General features: G+C 39.1%; 1 protein-coding gene across 5 annotated transcripts in view; it reads right to left on the bottom strand.

Annotated features, from left to right (window-relative positions):
- Window positions 1-14,173, bottom strand: part of Rimklb (ribosomal modification protein rimK like family member B) — an 83,336-nt gene extending 69,163 nt beyond the window's left edge. For 4 of the 5 annotated variants that reach the window (XM_048787844.1, XM_048787845.1, XM_015506569.2 and 1 more), the window contains exon 1: window positions 13,987-14,173. The gene's annotated coding sequence lies outside the window, so the exon portion shown is untranslated. Of the gene's footprint in view, window positions 1-9,869; window positions 9,943-13,986 lie in introns of those variants that run through there. The other variant, XM_048787846.1, reaches the window with a different exon arrangement.
- Between the last annotated feature and the right edge of the window lie 1,700 nt (window positions 14,174-15,873).

Genomic DNA, 15,873 nt, shown 5'->3' with positions numbered 1-15,873 from the left:
ACATCCCAACCTCGGCGCCCGCCGCCTGCCGCCCCCACCCCCCACCGCGGTCGCCCCCTCCAGGAGGCGAAGATTTGGGGACAAAGATGATGGGCACCTAGAGGGTCCATATCCGCGTACACACAAAGTCATTGTATATGGAGGCACATAAAGCGACACCGTAAATACTGTGTTTAGCAGGTTAAAAGATATCTACCAGGGCAGACAGAGCCAGCTCTACCACTTAGAAACCAGCGTAAACCTTGGTCAAGTTGATTACCTAACTTTCCCTCAGCCTTCGTTATAAAAAGATAAAAGTGCATTTCAGGGTTCTGATGAGAACGAAATGAGATGAAATATTTAAGAACATTCTGTAAATTCTAAAACTATGAAAATGAAGTAAAATCATAGTCCAAAGCAGGATAAAATTATAAATGTTTGACTACCTAATTTTTCTAGACCTCAAATAAAATCCAGAGTGGTGGATGAGTCGGACTTAGTGGCGCATATCTGTAATCCCAGCAGCTCGGGAGGCTGAGGCAGGGAGGATCTAAAACCAGCTTCAGCAACTCAGCAAGGACCTAAGCAATTCAGCAAGACCCTTGTCTGTAAGTAAAATAAAAGAAAGGGCTGGAGATGTGGCTCAGTGGTTAAGCGACGCTCAGTTCAATCCCCGTACCAAAAAAAAAAAAAAAAGGCAGATGACCTCCCTTCTATCCATGAAAGATTAATTTCCAAATAATCAGCCCAGATGCAAGCTACAGTAATGTCCTAACTGATATGCCTTTTTTGCAGGTCACATCTCCTTTTCAGTCAACTCAGCCAATAACTTCTGTTCACATTCCTTTCCCAATCCATTGCCAATATAATTTCATCACCTGTCTTGGGGTTTTTTGTTTGTTTGTTTGCTTTTTGCTCATTTCTCTCAGGAAACTAAAAGCCCTTGAGGAGCGGCTGAATAACCTAGAGTGATGACTTCTGGAATCAGACTGCCTAGATTGGATTTCTGTTTATACTACCTATGTGATCTTCTAAAGAAACTTCATCTGTTAACTTATAAAAGTGAGAAAAAAATGGATACCTACTACACTTAGGTTTCGCAAGGAATAAATGAGTCAACTCATTTAAATGCATAGTTCTTTCTCAACCAATAGGAGACTGGCTCCAGGACCCTTCTTGGATATCAAAATTAGGATGAGTCCCAAATGTAAATTTGCAAGTAAAATTTGCATACAATGTAGGCATATCCCCGCATACTTCGTTATCTCTGGATTGCTTATAATACCTAACAATATAAATGCCATGTAAATAGTTGTCACACTGGATCATTTAAGGAAATGATACGAAAATGCCAGTACATGTTTGGTACTGACACAATTTCTTTTCAAATATTTCAATCCACATTTGTTGAATTCTTGGAGACAGAAGAATTAGCCATATACACTACTTAGTGTCTGAAACAAAGCAAGAGCTATTATGAGAGTTTACTGTTGTTACTATATGTGATACCACTGAGAGTAACCAAGAAGAATAGTGCCTATCCTCACAGAGGACAGGTTTAGAAAAACAAATGTGGTATATGACATACCTTCAAAAGAGGATAAAGTCTAAAGAAATACAACATTATTGATTTCCACTCTTTCTATTCAGCCTCCTAGGACATAGACCAATAGTTGTGATCAAGTAAAGCTTGATCACAGGGAGATTAACACTATGAAAATCTAGCAAAAGATAACACAGGACAAACGTTGCACAGAGGACCAATAATACTTAAGTTTGTTCCTTCAGTCCCACATAATGGAATCCACTTTATGGTAACAATGTACCCTCCAGAAAAAGTGGTTTTTAATGTTAAAACTACGAATAGGGAACATTACACTATTAATTTATTTGCCATCTGCCCTTTTAAAAATGCTATTATTACCTGGGCATGATGACACATGCCTGTAATTCCAGCAACTCAGGAGGCTGAGGAAGGAGAACCACAAGGCCAGCGTGGCAATAGTGAGTCCCTGTCTCAAAGTAAGAAATAAAAAGGGATGGGATTTAGTTCAGTGGTAACCATGCCCCTGGATTCAATTCCCAGTTCTGGGGGAAAAAAAAAAAAAGTTGTATCATTGGTTGTAATGCCACACTGAAATTATTCCTATTATATATACATTGCTTTTGTTTTGTTTTGTTTTGTTTTCTGGTACCAGGGGCACATCACCACTGAGTCACATCCCAGCCCTTTTTTGTTTCATTGGAGACAAGGTCTCACTAAATTGCTTAGGGGCTCACCAAGTTGATGAAGCTGGTTTTGAACTCCAGATCCTCCTGCCTCAGCCTCCCCAGTCACTGGAGTTACAGGCATGTGCCACTATACCCAGCTTATACATTGTTTTTGACATATGTTAATAAGGGACATAAAAAGAAATATTAAAAAATTTTTAGTTGTCAATGGACCTTTATTTTATATATACGTGGGGCAAGTGCTCTACCACTGAGCCACAACCCTAGCCTTAAAAAGGACTATTTTAAAAAGTCAATGATGTGATTAAAACTGTGTGTCATTATCATTATATTGATACAATATTTACATAAATAATAATCATTTCACACTTCACATTTTTTTTTTGTATAAAATAACCAGGGAGAAAATTATTTCCACCATTTTCATACTGGGATACCAAAGTCAAGAAAGGCTATACATAAATTCAGTTATAATCTTTGGGGCTTCATGGTTGATATGTTTAGAGAAGAATGGTTTTTATGTCCTTTGGATAGCAACATGTGTTCAAAAATACTTTAAGTAGCTTGTCTTGCCTTAATCATGTATCACTCATATTTAACCAGTGAATTAATATTCTTCAGAAGGCTTTAAGATCAGCTGAATCCCTTGGGGAGCACAATAAACCTCACGTCAGATAAATTTGATTAGAAATTCAGGTTTAACTTTTTAGCAGCATGGGATTTTTGTTTAACTTCCATAAATCTAAGTTTTCTCATCAGCAAAAATCAGGATTTCATTAGTACTACTTTATTAAATTACAAGATTAAGGAAATAACTCAAACATAACATACAACATAATTGCTCAATAATTATTGACTATTATTATCCAAGTTGATAGCAAAATAGTCTTATCAATAGAGAAGAAATTATACAAAGTGTACATGTGTGGTAATAATACAAATAATTAATATTAATTGTATGTCTCTGAGAGTGAGAACAACTCTATGAGTGATGAATTTGAGATGAACATAAAGTTCACTCTTTACCTAACCCAAAACACTTCCAGATTTTTTGCTCTTATTCTTATATATATATTAGAATCAATTGGAAAGCTTCCAAAAATAGTTAAAGCCAGATGTCTGGATCTAAGAACCAAGTACTTTACCTGTCCTAACCTGTTTACCTTCTTTCAGGTCACATTCCCTTCTCAGTCACTCCAGCCAATAGCTTCTATTCAGTGCTTTTAATCTGCTGCCAATATAATTTCATCACTTGTCTGTTTTTTTTTTTTTCTTCCTTTTTTTTTTTTTTCTTGCTGACTTTCTTCAGGGTACTAAGAGTCTTTTAAGAGCTGTTACAGAACCTAAGGTGATAACTTCTAGAATCAGACTGCCTGGATTGAATTTCTGGTTCTACCACCTATATGATCTTCTGAAGTAATTTAACCTCCCAGTACCTTCATCTAGTAACCTGTAAAAGGGAGGAGAGTTACCTACTTCACTGAACTATCACAAGGAGTAAATGAGTTTTAATAGGTACAGTGGTCCCTTGGTATGGGAGCAATATTTTTTAAAGCTTTTCAGGGGATTCTATCGTGCCCCCCCAAAGTACAACCAACAGTGATGTTAGAATTAATTATATCTGGCTGTGTTTGAAATGCACGTTATCTAGCCATTTCAGTTAATCAGATTAGCTGGTTAGAATACAATAGCAGCAAGAAGTATTTTTTTAAAGTAAGTTGTGAGAGAACATGATGATACCAGGAAGGCACAGGAACAGGGTTTAATGAAAACAACTCCCCCCAACAAAGTTACCCAGGTCCGACCAATCCCAAATCTCTGATTTTACTTGTGTATATGTACATCAGGCAAAAACAACAACAACAAACAAAACACATAAGGAGCAACATTGTTTTTTCTAGATGGCAGGTCAAACAAAAATCTTTTAAGTGCCCCAGAGGCACCATCTGCCACCAATCTTTTCCTTCAGGGTCTCAAGGAAACAAGCTGGAATTTGATCAAAACTAAAGGACTGAAAACTAGTAAAGAGAACTATAAACAGGAATTTAACCTCTGATTTCAGTATTTAATAGTATTCTTTATGGAGTGTCTAATGTGATTACTGCAAAATTCATGTGGCTAGAGAAAAAGGTGGCGGGTGTCTTATATCAGAATCTTCACTAGCAAATAAGGAACAGTAGCGGCAGCTGCAGTAAATCTAGCTCTCCCCGCTGTTTCCTCTCCCGGAGCCAGCCGGCTAGAACCAGCCCGACAACAACAGTCTTCGCTGTTAGAATAGCTAAACACTAGTCTAGTCTTTCTCCACCCACATCCCTCCTCCTTTTCCTCCACTCCATTTCTGCACATTAAACTCAGTGCCTCTCTAACTATGCTAAGACAATGCCCATGCCAGACACAAAGGGAGTTGGGGTGGGGAAAGGAATTCAGCGGCTGAATCAGAGAAGGAGTTGAATGAAAGTCAAGGGGTGATGTAGGTTGCCCCATCTTTCTTAAATTGCATCTGGTTGTCAGTAAAATTTCTTTTTGTCTACCACATAGGAATCACAGGGGAGATGCTTGTTTAAAATGCAGATTCCGTGGCCCCCACCTCTGACCTTCTGAATCAGCCAACCTAGCTACACTTCTTGAGCCACCTAAATCTGCATTTTTTTTTCCCTCTAGCTCTGTTGGGCATTGAACCCAGTTAGGTCCTCTTGTTGCTAGGCAATTTCTCTACCACTGAGCTATATCCCCAGCCTACCAAAATCTGGGTGTTTGTTAAATAAGCATAACAAGTGATTCTTAGACACACGAAAAGTTTGAAAACAGTGCCTTTAAAGAGACTAAACTGACCATTTGTAAAACGTTTTCTTTAAAGCATTCAACATTTATTAACTCATTGTAGCTTCAAGCAAACTTGTAAGGTTGAACAAATATTATTAGTCTTCTCTGCCAGAAGAAAAAATTAAGTCAATGATATTAACTCATTGGTGATAATTTCCTGGTCTCCTGAGTGTGCATAGGAATATGAACTGAAGTTCACCAAAGAAGCTGCATCTGGATGGGCATGGTGGCACATGCCTGTAATTCCCCAGCAACCCAGGAGGTTGAGGCAGGAGAATTGCAAGTTTGAGTCAAGCCTCATCAATTTAGCAAGTCCCTAAGCAACTTCAAAAGACCCTGTTTCAAAAAAAAAAAAAAAAGAGGGGGGCGGATCCCAGTGGCTCAGGAGGCTGAGGTAGGAAGATGGCAATTTCAAAGTCAACCTCAGCAACTTAGTGAGTCCCTAAGCAACTTAGCACTACCCTATCTCGAAATGAAAAATAAAACAGGCTGGGGATGTGGCTCAGTGGTAAAGCACCTCTGGGTTCAATCCACTAGTATCAAAAAAGAAAAGAAACTGCATCTATATTTAAGAGTATGCAGACTAGGGTTCACTGATTAGAATATCATTATTATAAAGAGATGTTGCAGATTAAGAGCTAAAGTTATTCTGAGTTGGGTGTAGTCCCTTTTAATAGCTATATACTATCAATCCCTGTCTCTGACCTAGCATTCCTGAGACTAGATAAAACTCTTGGAATGTATACTAACCTTCCAGGATCTCAGGCTTCCACCAACCTTAAAGATAAGAATATGATAATGTCAGAATACTGTAAAAGATTCCCCTGCGTTGTTAAAAACATCTGAATCATATGGCAGAGATTTCCCAACCTCGATTTCACCTACTGCATGACACTACTACTTTCTTTTATAACTAAAAAGCTCCTGAAACTTCTAAGAAAGAACCATGTCATGCCTTATAAATCAAAACTATATTCCTGGGCGTTTATCACTCATATATGACTCCGAGAAAAAAAAATTTCTTATTCCCTCAAAAGAGAATTGTTACCTATGGTTGACAAAAGTATCTTTAAAAGTATATCGATTTGGGGCAGGGCATGGTGGCACACACCTGTAATACCTGTGAATCAGGAGGCTAAGGCAGGAGGACTGCAGTTTTGAGGCCAACCTCAGCAACTTTGAGGCCCTGTCTGAAAATCAATAAAAAGGTCTGGTGATGTAGCTCAGTGGTAAATCACCTCTGGGTTCAATATAAATATAAAAGCTTTGAAGAATGAGTGGAAAAATATAGAATAAGTAAATTTGGAAAGGCATTGTGTTCTCCCACAAATAGAAGAAGCACTGAGGCAGGGGAAAAGAAAAAACAAAAACATAGGACCACCCCCTCACTTGATGCAAAAAAACATGGCTGAGTTAGTAGACAACTTATTCATGGAATCTACCCATGGAAATGATAATATTCAAACCGCATAAGGGCTGTGAGGATTTGTCACCATCTATGCCACCAGCAGCACCCTGAATGGGTAGTTAACATTTATAGATAGTAGTAGTAGCAGTAGTAGTACTGGGTATTGAACCCAGGTGTGCTTTAACACTCAGCAACATTCTATTTTTTTTTTTTTTTTTTTTTGAGACAGGGTCTCATTAAGTTGTTTAGGGACTTGCTAAATTGCAGAGACTGGCCTCAAACTTGCAATCCTCCTACCTGAGCCTCCAAAGTCACTGGGATTACAGGCGTATGACACTGTACCTGGCTCTAAGAGCTTTTATATATAGCAAGCCCTTTAATGCTCCTAATACCATTATTGGATTTAAATATCTTCTTTTTATAAATGAACAAATTGAGGCTCAGAGAGGTTAAGTAGCTTATCCAAAATCAAACAGCTATAAGTGGACAGCCAAGAAGTACAGATTATTAACCACTTTGAGCCTCAATTTGTTCATTTATAAAAAGAAGATATTTAAATCCAATAATGGTATTAGGAGCATTAAAGGGCTTGCTATATATAAAAGCTCTTAGAGNTTTTTTTTTTTTTTTTTTTTTTTTTTGCCATACTGGTGTTTGAACCTCGGGTCTCAAACATGCTAGGAAAACACTGTGTTATATCCTCAGCCCTTTTTGATTTTTTATTTTAAGACAGTCTCTCTAAATTGCCCTGGCTGGCCTTGAACTGCCTCAGCCTCCCAAAGTGGCTGGGATTATAGGCATGTGGCACCACGCCTAGCTTTGCTTCATTTCTTTTTATAATCCAACCAAAGTCCTTAAAATTGATTGTGGACAGTTTTCCCACTTCTTAAATTTAATTTAAATATCACTGCTTTCTGTCTTGGCTTATCTATGATAGCATTTAAAAAGACATTTGAAAAATAGTGATGCATATATTGGAATTTGCAGAATCTAAGAACCCATTAAACAACATCATCTATAGGATTTAACAAAAAGTATTACTAATAAATGTATATTTCCTCAAATATGTGTAGTTTTTGTTGTTTGTTTTAGGGTTTTTTGTTTGTTTAATCTGTTTTTGTTTTTACAATAGTGGGGATTGAACCCAGAGATGCTCTACTGCTGAGCTATATCCCCATCTCTATATCTTTTAGATCTTTCAGCCTCAGCCTCCAAAATTGCTGGGATTACAAGCATGTGCCACAATGCCCCACTATGTATTGATTCTGATTTCTTTTTTAATTTTTTTTTTTTTTTGCACCAGAGACTGAACCTAGAGATATGTACCAATGAGCTACATTCCCAGTCCCCTGCCTTTTAAACTTTAGTTTAATTGTTTAATTTTGAGGCAAGGTCTTGCTAAATGGCTGAGGGTCTCACTAAATTGATGAGACTAATCTAGCATTTGTGATCCTCATGTCTCTTGGAGATGCTGGGATTAAAGGCCTGTGCTTCCCCACCCCATTTATAGATTCTATTTAAGAATAATGTATAAATCCATTTAAGTCACAAATGGATTTGCTAAAGTCCTATCATTAAGTTTTTTCTCTTACTTCAGACATGTAAACTACTATGTTGTGGGAGACTGTAAAATGTTTTGAGGTTTAAAATGGAACCCACTGACATTTTGGAACATAAAGGGTTTAGCAGAAAACTCAGTTTAGTGGAAAAAATCAGGGTTTAGTGCCTAATAGAGAGGCCAAAACTAGGTCAGTGTCTCTTGATAGTCACAGCTGGTAGAGAATGATGTCACCGAGGCATGGGGCGGGGGAGGTGCAATTGAAGGTGGAGAAGTGGAGACCCTTTGACTGGGAGACGGTGGGGTGGGATTTACAGAGCAGGGCTGTAGGTCAGATTTTGTAGGCTGATTGCAGAAACAGCTGAAGCCGGACTTCCTCCCGACCAGCCTCTCCCCTGTTCTCTCCCAGGCCACGTCCCTACCTCAGTGTCTTGGTCAGACCCCCTCTGCTGGAGACAAAGACACCTAGAAAGCAATGAGGAGAAGGACAAACATGAAAAAAGAAAGATTCCGACAAAGGAGAGAAGGATGAGGAAACGAGGCAAAAAAACTATTACTCAAATCCAGGGGGAAATGGAGGAAGAGACAACAAACCGAGAGAGACAGATGAAGAAAAAAGAAAAAAAAAGTGAAAAAGATGGCTGAAGGAAACAAAAGACAAATTAGTGAGCAAAATGCTGGGAACAGGACATCACAATGGTTGAAACTTGAAATTAAGAATACAGTTAGTTTTTTGCCAACAAATCAAAACTGGGATACTCCCAACTAGGACTCTTCAACTCACATCCACATTAAAAGTTATGCTGTCTGGTTTACCTGTCTAGATCTGGGAAAAAAAATCTATGACTAATTTAAATATCTCATTCCAAGTTTAGGTGGTACCTGTTAAATTTTTTAAAAGTAATGACAATAACAGTTTTTGCACATGGAGATTGGGTATATTTCAATACCCCTGCTTTTGAAATGTCATGCATTTCACACATTATTTTAATCACCAGAAATAAATATTTTAATCCTGCTCAATGAATTCCTAGACCAAAACTGATGTCCTTCCATCATGCCCAATAGCCTTTCTTTCTTTTTTTTTTTTTTTAAAGATAGAGTGAGAGAGGGAGGGAGAGAGAGAGAGAGAGAATTTTTAATATTTATTTTTTAGTTCTCGGCGGACACAACATCTTTGTTTGTATGTGGTGCTGAGGATCGAACCCGGGCCGCACGCATGCCAGGCGAGCGCGCTACCGCTTGAGCCACATCCCCAGCCCTAGCCTTTCTATAATAACAACAAAATCTCTTTTTTGTTCATATAAGAACTGGTAATGCTCCTTTCTAGATAATTAAGATTTTAAATATCCCCCGGTGAACCAAAATATACCTCTAATATACATATTTCAGGATAAGCCATGTCTAGAAGAATATGAGGGAGATGAACTATCCTAGCTAGGTACTAGAACTAGGGGGGGTCTTGTGCTAAATCTGGAAGTATGTATTATTTCTTTCCTTTCTCCTCTGAAATTTCTTCCTTTCTAAGGAAGGAATTTCTTTTATTTACCTTCTGCTTTCTTGTTCCCCCTTTCTCTCTTTTTCTCTTGTTGCAACAGCTTCTCTCTTGGTTTCCATCTCAGGTTGCCCCCATAATCTCCTTCTAAATTCTGACTTTGTTGTGTCTTGGCTTAGTCTGCCAGACTTCCACTAAACTTTCAGAGCTGGAATCAGAACAGTGCATTTGGCAAAAAAAATCAGTCACACATTCCACACAACCACAAACAAGCACTCTGACTGCAAAATCTTTTCAACATCCATTCCTGTTTCTTGTAGTCAGCAGTTCACACAGACCCATGATCTGAAAGAAGCAACACATACATCACATACATTGTGCGTGCACATGGCCTCTGCAGTCAGCTCACAAAGACACAATGTCTGCAGAAAGGTCTTGCAGGCAGCAGACACAGGCAGTGCATTCTCCACCCCTTTCATAAGCTCTTCCTGACTGGCTCTTTCTTCCAGACACCTCCTCCCCTCATGCTGCCTGGCAATGACTCCCCTCCTTTTCCTGCAGCTCTGCAAGTCCTAACTGCAGTGCCATCCATCACTCTCCCAACAGATCCTTAAAGCAAAGCAATTGTTGTTTCTTGAAGCTCCTTTTTGCCCTGACCAGGAACTTGCTTCAGCCAAAGAACAGGCAGAACAGAATCTCCTTCGGGAACATGCTACTGTAGTCTCTAGTACTCTACAAATTTTAATGTCGGCTTGGAAAGCTTGAGGAGAAAGCAGGGAGAAAGAAAAAAAGAGGGAGAAAGAAAGAGGGAGCTCTGAAAAAAAAATTATTTTGTTGAAAACTTGGACAAAATCAGAGAAACTAACTTAAAAAGAAAAGGGGAAGCAAAGGAGGAGAGTAAACAGTAAGAGATGTGAAATGGTAAAATATCAGAGATCAGTAATATTATTTCTCTTGAGCTTTTTGTTTCAGGGGGATAATCAGTAAGAGAAAAATCCTGATGAGATTACACACTTTGAAATTTTCCTTAAAAGTCAAAGTATATAACCATGACAAATACCTGCCACAAGGGAGATTTAACTACTAATTTGAAAATGTTTTCTGATGCTTGGAGAGATAGTATCATTTGGATTTTAGTTAAACAGATGTTTTGCCTCAAATATTACCTTATGAGACATAACCTATTTTTAAAAATTATCTGTTATTTACCTGAAACTCAAATTTAACTGATCATCCTGTATGCATCTGGCTATCATACATTCACGTTCAGGAGATTCAGATACATACTCACATTTAGTAAGAATACCTGACAGAGCCAGGATCACCTGAAGGTGATTGCAAAGTATGCTACACATACCAAATTGAAATCCGCAGGGATGGAGTTAGATTCTTCAGGCCTTAAGCAACTTAGCAAGACCCTGTCTCAAAATAAAAAACAAAAAACTGGGAATGTAGCTCAGTGGTTAAGCACCCCTGGGTTCCATCCCAGTACCAAAAAAAAAAAAAAACCTCTTCAGTTTGATATACATTGGATAATTGTGATGCATGAAAGTTTCATAACCACTGATTTTTAGGAGGGCTACACAGCCCTCCCTGAATCTGCATAGAATTAAAAACTAGTATTTAGTTGGGAGGGTACCAGGATTGAACTCAGGGGCATTCAGCCACTGAGCCACATACCCAATCCTATTTTGAGACGGGTCTCACCAAGTTGCTTAGCACCTTGATGTTGCTGAGGCTGGCTTTGAACTCCTGGTTCTCCTGCCTCAGCCTCCGGAGCCTCTGGGATTACAAGTATGCACCACTGCACCATGCCACTTATATTTTTATATACATTTGTACATATATCTGTTACACTATAGAAGCACTAACTTCCTTTTAAAACTTCTTTCCTTCCTTTGTCTTTTATAATGCTGAAAATGGAGCCCAGGGCTTCACATATGCTAGACAAGTGCTGCACTACGTAGCTAAACCCAAAACATTAATTAACTTTTTAAAGTCAGTGGGAGCTTGGTGTGGTGGCACAAGTCAGGGTCTCACTAAATTGCTGCAGATCATCCTGAATTGTTGAGGCGGCTGACTTTGAATTTGCAATCCCTGGCTAAAGCAGGAGGATTGGAAATTCAAAGTCAGCCTCAACAATTCAGGATGATCTGCAGCAATTTAGTGAGACCCCGACTCAAAATTTAAAAGGGCACGGTGGTATCCTGTAATCCCAGTAAACCAGGAAGCTGAGGCAGAAGGATCACAAATTCAAGGCCCTAAACAATTTAGCAAGACCCTGAGTCAAAATTAAAAATCTGAGCATGTAACTCTGTGATAAAGCTCCCCCAAAAGGAGGGAGCTGGAGGAGTAGCACAGTGTAAGAGTACTTGCTTAACAACTGCAAGGCCCTGCATTTGATTACTAGCACTGCAAATAAACAAATAGATAAATAAATCTAAATTGCTTTTCTTTGTATCAGCAATGAACAAAGTAGAATACAAAATTAAAAAGACAACACATTCAGGCACAGTGGTGTATGTTTATAATCCCAAGGGACTAAGGAGATTGAGGCAGAAGAATGCAACCTCAAGGCCAGCCTGAGCAATTTAGGAAAATCCTGTCACACACACACCTTAAAAAGGGGAGTTGGGTATGGTTGACTCATGCTTATAATCCTAGGGACTTGAGAGGTTGAGGCAGAAATATTGGAGGCAGGAGGTATGTATAGATTTTGTTATCTTCTAGTTTTGTAATGTTTTTATTTTATTTTGTTTGAAACAGATTCTCTCTAAGTTTCTCAGGCTGGTTTAAATTCCTGGCTAGGCTCAAGGCATCTTCCTGCTTCAGACTCTAAGGTGCTAGAATTATAGGCACCTGACACTATCCTCCTCTTTCTGGGAATTTACATTTAGGTGTATGATCTAATCCGTGGGGGGATTAAACCCAGGGGGTGCTCTATCACTGAGCTACATCCCCAGCCCTTTTTATTTTTGAGAGAGTGTATCCCTAAATTGCTGATTATTATGGAGTGTGTGAGAATTCCAAACCACCAAGCATATTAAGACAAATTGAAAGGGAAAAGGGGCCCTTTAACAAGCATGCCAGACAAGCAGCTGGAAGCAGGCTGACGCCTCAAAGAACTCCCAGCTTCTGAATTTTGGAAATACAGAGTTTATAGAGGCAAAACCCACAAGAACACATTTAGGTCAGAAAGACCCTGTTGGGACGTATTTTGATTGCAAGAGAGAATTGTTTTGATTACACATTTCAGAGTCATTTTGTTATACATCAGGGCCATAATCAGGGACACGGGAAGATCCTACTGTACTGTCAACATAGATACATCTGTCAGGAGGCTGAAAAAGAAAACATTTTAAGCAAGGATAAAATGGAGTCAGGTCAGAACAAAATGGCGTTACTTTGGTTCTTTTTCACTTCACTGATAATCTCTCTAAACTGCTGAGGCTGGCCTTGAACTTGTGATCCTCCTGCCTCACCCTCCTGAGCCCTTGTGCCACCGTGCCTGGCTGCTGCTAACTGTTTACCACAAAGACAATCGGACAGAAATCATTGATGAGGCAGGTCTTAGTCTGTAGAGGTCTTCCACACTGTTAGGTATAGCTCAATATTCTTGCTATAGGAACTACATTAACTAACATTCAGCAACTGAACAGTAAGACTTGTCTGTAGAAGTTATTTGTTGCCCTCTTGTGTCTGGTTTTAGAAAATGCAGTCTCTCCTGGCCTCACCCTCCTGAGCCCTTGTGCCACCGTGCCTGGCTGCTGCGAAGTGTTTACCACAAAGACAATCGGAGAGAAATCATTGATGAGGCAGGTCTTAGTTTGTAAAGGTCTTTCACACTGTTAGGTATAGCCCAATATTATTGCTACAGGAACTACATTAACTAACATTCAGCAACTGAACAGTAAGACTTGTCTGTAGAAGTTATTTGTTGCCCTCTTGTGTCTGGTTTTAGAAAATACAGTCTCTCCCCTTCACGCTCAGAATCCTCTTAACTTGCTGATAACTTCTTTATTTATTCTAAGAAACAAAGTTTCTCTATACTCTAACTCAGAAGACTTTTTAAGTGGGGGGTCCTCACTATGTCACCCTTGTTGACCCCTGAACTCCTAAACTCAAGCCATCCTCCTGCCTCAATCTCCTGAGTAGCTAGGACTAAAGGTGTGCCAGGCTCACATAGAACACTTCTGACAACCAGATGTGCCAGGTTATTTTTACTTCTGCACTGAGGGATTCTGACAGCAATTGGTTGTTCTACAGTTCAATTCTTACCAACTCTGTCTCCTGGGAGTTACATCAAATCCCCTAAGTTAAGAGATTAGTCCCACCAAACTGTCCCACCTACAGTAGCTGCAAACCTCAAGTCCCGGCCTCTGGTACCTCTGACTTATAAGCAAGCTATCACTGGGGATTCCCATGACCTCCTCAACTGTCTGAATAATTTGCTAGAATGACTCCGAGAACTCAAGAAAGCACATTACTTACCAGTTCATGATCAAGTATATTATCAAGAACAGATGAAAGAAAAAAACAAAAACCAGATGAATAGTTGGCCGAAGAGTGTATGTAGAACGTGGGGTCTGAGAAGAGTCCTCAGCACAGGATAGTCTGTCCCCGTGTAAGGTGGAGTTGGGATGCACCACCTTCTTGGAATACGGGTTCAGTTCACCAACCCCAAAGCTCATCAAGCCTCCTTAGTTCAAGAGATTTTATAGTGCTTTACCTTTAGCCACTCCCTGCTTCTTGGAGGTCGATGGGTGGGTCTGAAAGTTCCAGTTCTAATCTCTTGGTCTTTCTGGAGAGCAGCCCAATCCTGAAGTTTACTAGGGGCCACACTAAAATCATCTCATTAGCATAAACCCAGGAGTGATCACTGTGCAAGATCAGAGGCTTGTTATGAATAACAAAAGACACTCCTACCACTCAGAAAATTCCAAGAATTTTAGGAGTTCTGTGCAGGAACTAGGTGTAAAAATCAAATGCTTCTTATACCACATTTATTCAACATATCTTTTTGTTGTTTTTAAATATATCGTTTTGATGCACAGGATGTGTAAGCTCCTGTGCTTGGTTTGGGGCAGAGGATGGTGAGCAAAGCATCTGTCCACAGTAAATTCACATTGTAGCAGAGATATCCAGGAAGACAATCCAAAGGATATACTGAGTTAGGAAGGATGAATATAAATTTTTTATTTATACTCATCTTTAGCCATGGGCTTGGGGTATAGGTCAGTTGTAGAGCATGTGCTTAGTATTCAAGAGTCCTGGGTTCCATCCACAGCACTATGAAGAGAGAGGGGGAGGGGGATGTGGGAAAGGGAGAGAGAATTAAAAAAAGAAAAGAAAAAAGAAAGAAAGAAGAAAATAAATTAGCCAAATTAAAGTAAGGATTCTGGACAATTAAGGATGGTGGCAGAGACATTACAAATAGAATGTTGCCTATACACCAAGATTGGTAGTACCTACCTGTAATCCCAGAGATAGGAGGTGGAGGTGGGAGGATTGCAAATTAGAGGGTAACCTGGGCAACAGAGTGAAATCTTATCTCAAAATAAAATATAAAAAATAAAAAGTGCTGGTGATGTAGCTCAGTGATAGAGCACTTATCTATCATGTACATGCACTTTGCCCTGGGTTCAATCCCCCACCACAAAAATTTGGTAATAATAATAATAATAATAATAATAATAATAATAATGCTAGTGAGTTTCTTTCTCTCTTTCTCTCTCTCTTTCCATATTCATTTATTAGTGCATTATAGTTGTACATAATGATGGAATGAAGTTTCATCCATATCCTAAAAACAGTGAGGAACCTTTATGATTTTTAAACCAGGGAGATGACTTAATCTGATTAATACTAAAGAGATTGCTCTGGCTGCTGTGTATTAGGAATAAAGGTAGGAAAGCACTGGAACTCAGACACCAGTTAGGACTCTGCTAAAGAGAGGACTGAACTAAAGTGATGGAAAGAATGATGAGAACAGACAAATTTGAAGATATTAAGAAGTAGGCTCGGGCTGGGGTTGTAGCTCAGTGGTACAGTGCTTGCCTTGCATGCGTGAGGCGCTGGGTTTGATCCTCAGTACCACATACAAATAAGTAAATAAAATAAAGATATTGTGTCCATCTACAACTAAACAAAATATTAAAAAAAAAAAAAAGAAGGTAGGCTCACTGGGTTTGGTGGTGAAAAGCTGTAATCTAAGCAACTCAGGACTCTGAAGCAGGAAGATGGCATATTAAAGGCCAGCCTTGGCAATTTAGGAGAACTTATCTCAAAAAAAGAACTTGTGATATAGTTAACCACTCCCAATCTCCACTCCCACCCTCGTTTTGATCTTTAATACAAAAAACAAAAAACAAACAAACA

This window comes from Marmota marmota, unplaced genomic scaffold (genome assembly GCF_001458135.2).
Source record: "Marmota marmota marmota unplaced genomic scaffold, marMar, whole genome shotgun sequence".
In the NCBI taxonomy this organism is placed as follows: domain Eukaryota; kingdom Metazoa; phylum Chordata; class Mammalia; order Rodentia; family Sciuridae; genus Marmota; species Marmota marmota.
Note: the sequence above shows the minus strand (reverse complement) of the source record. Positions and strands in the feature narration are given on the sequence as shown.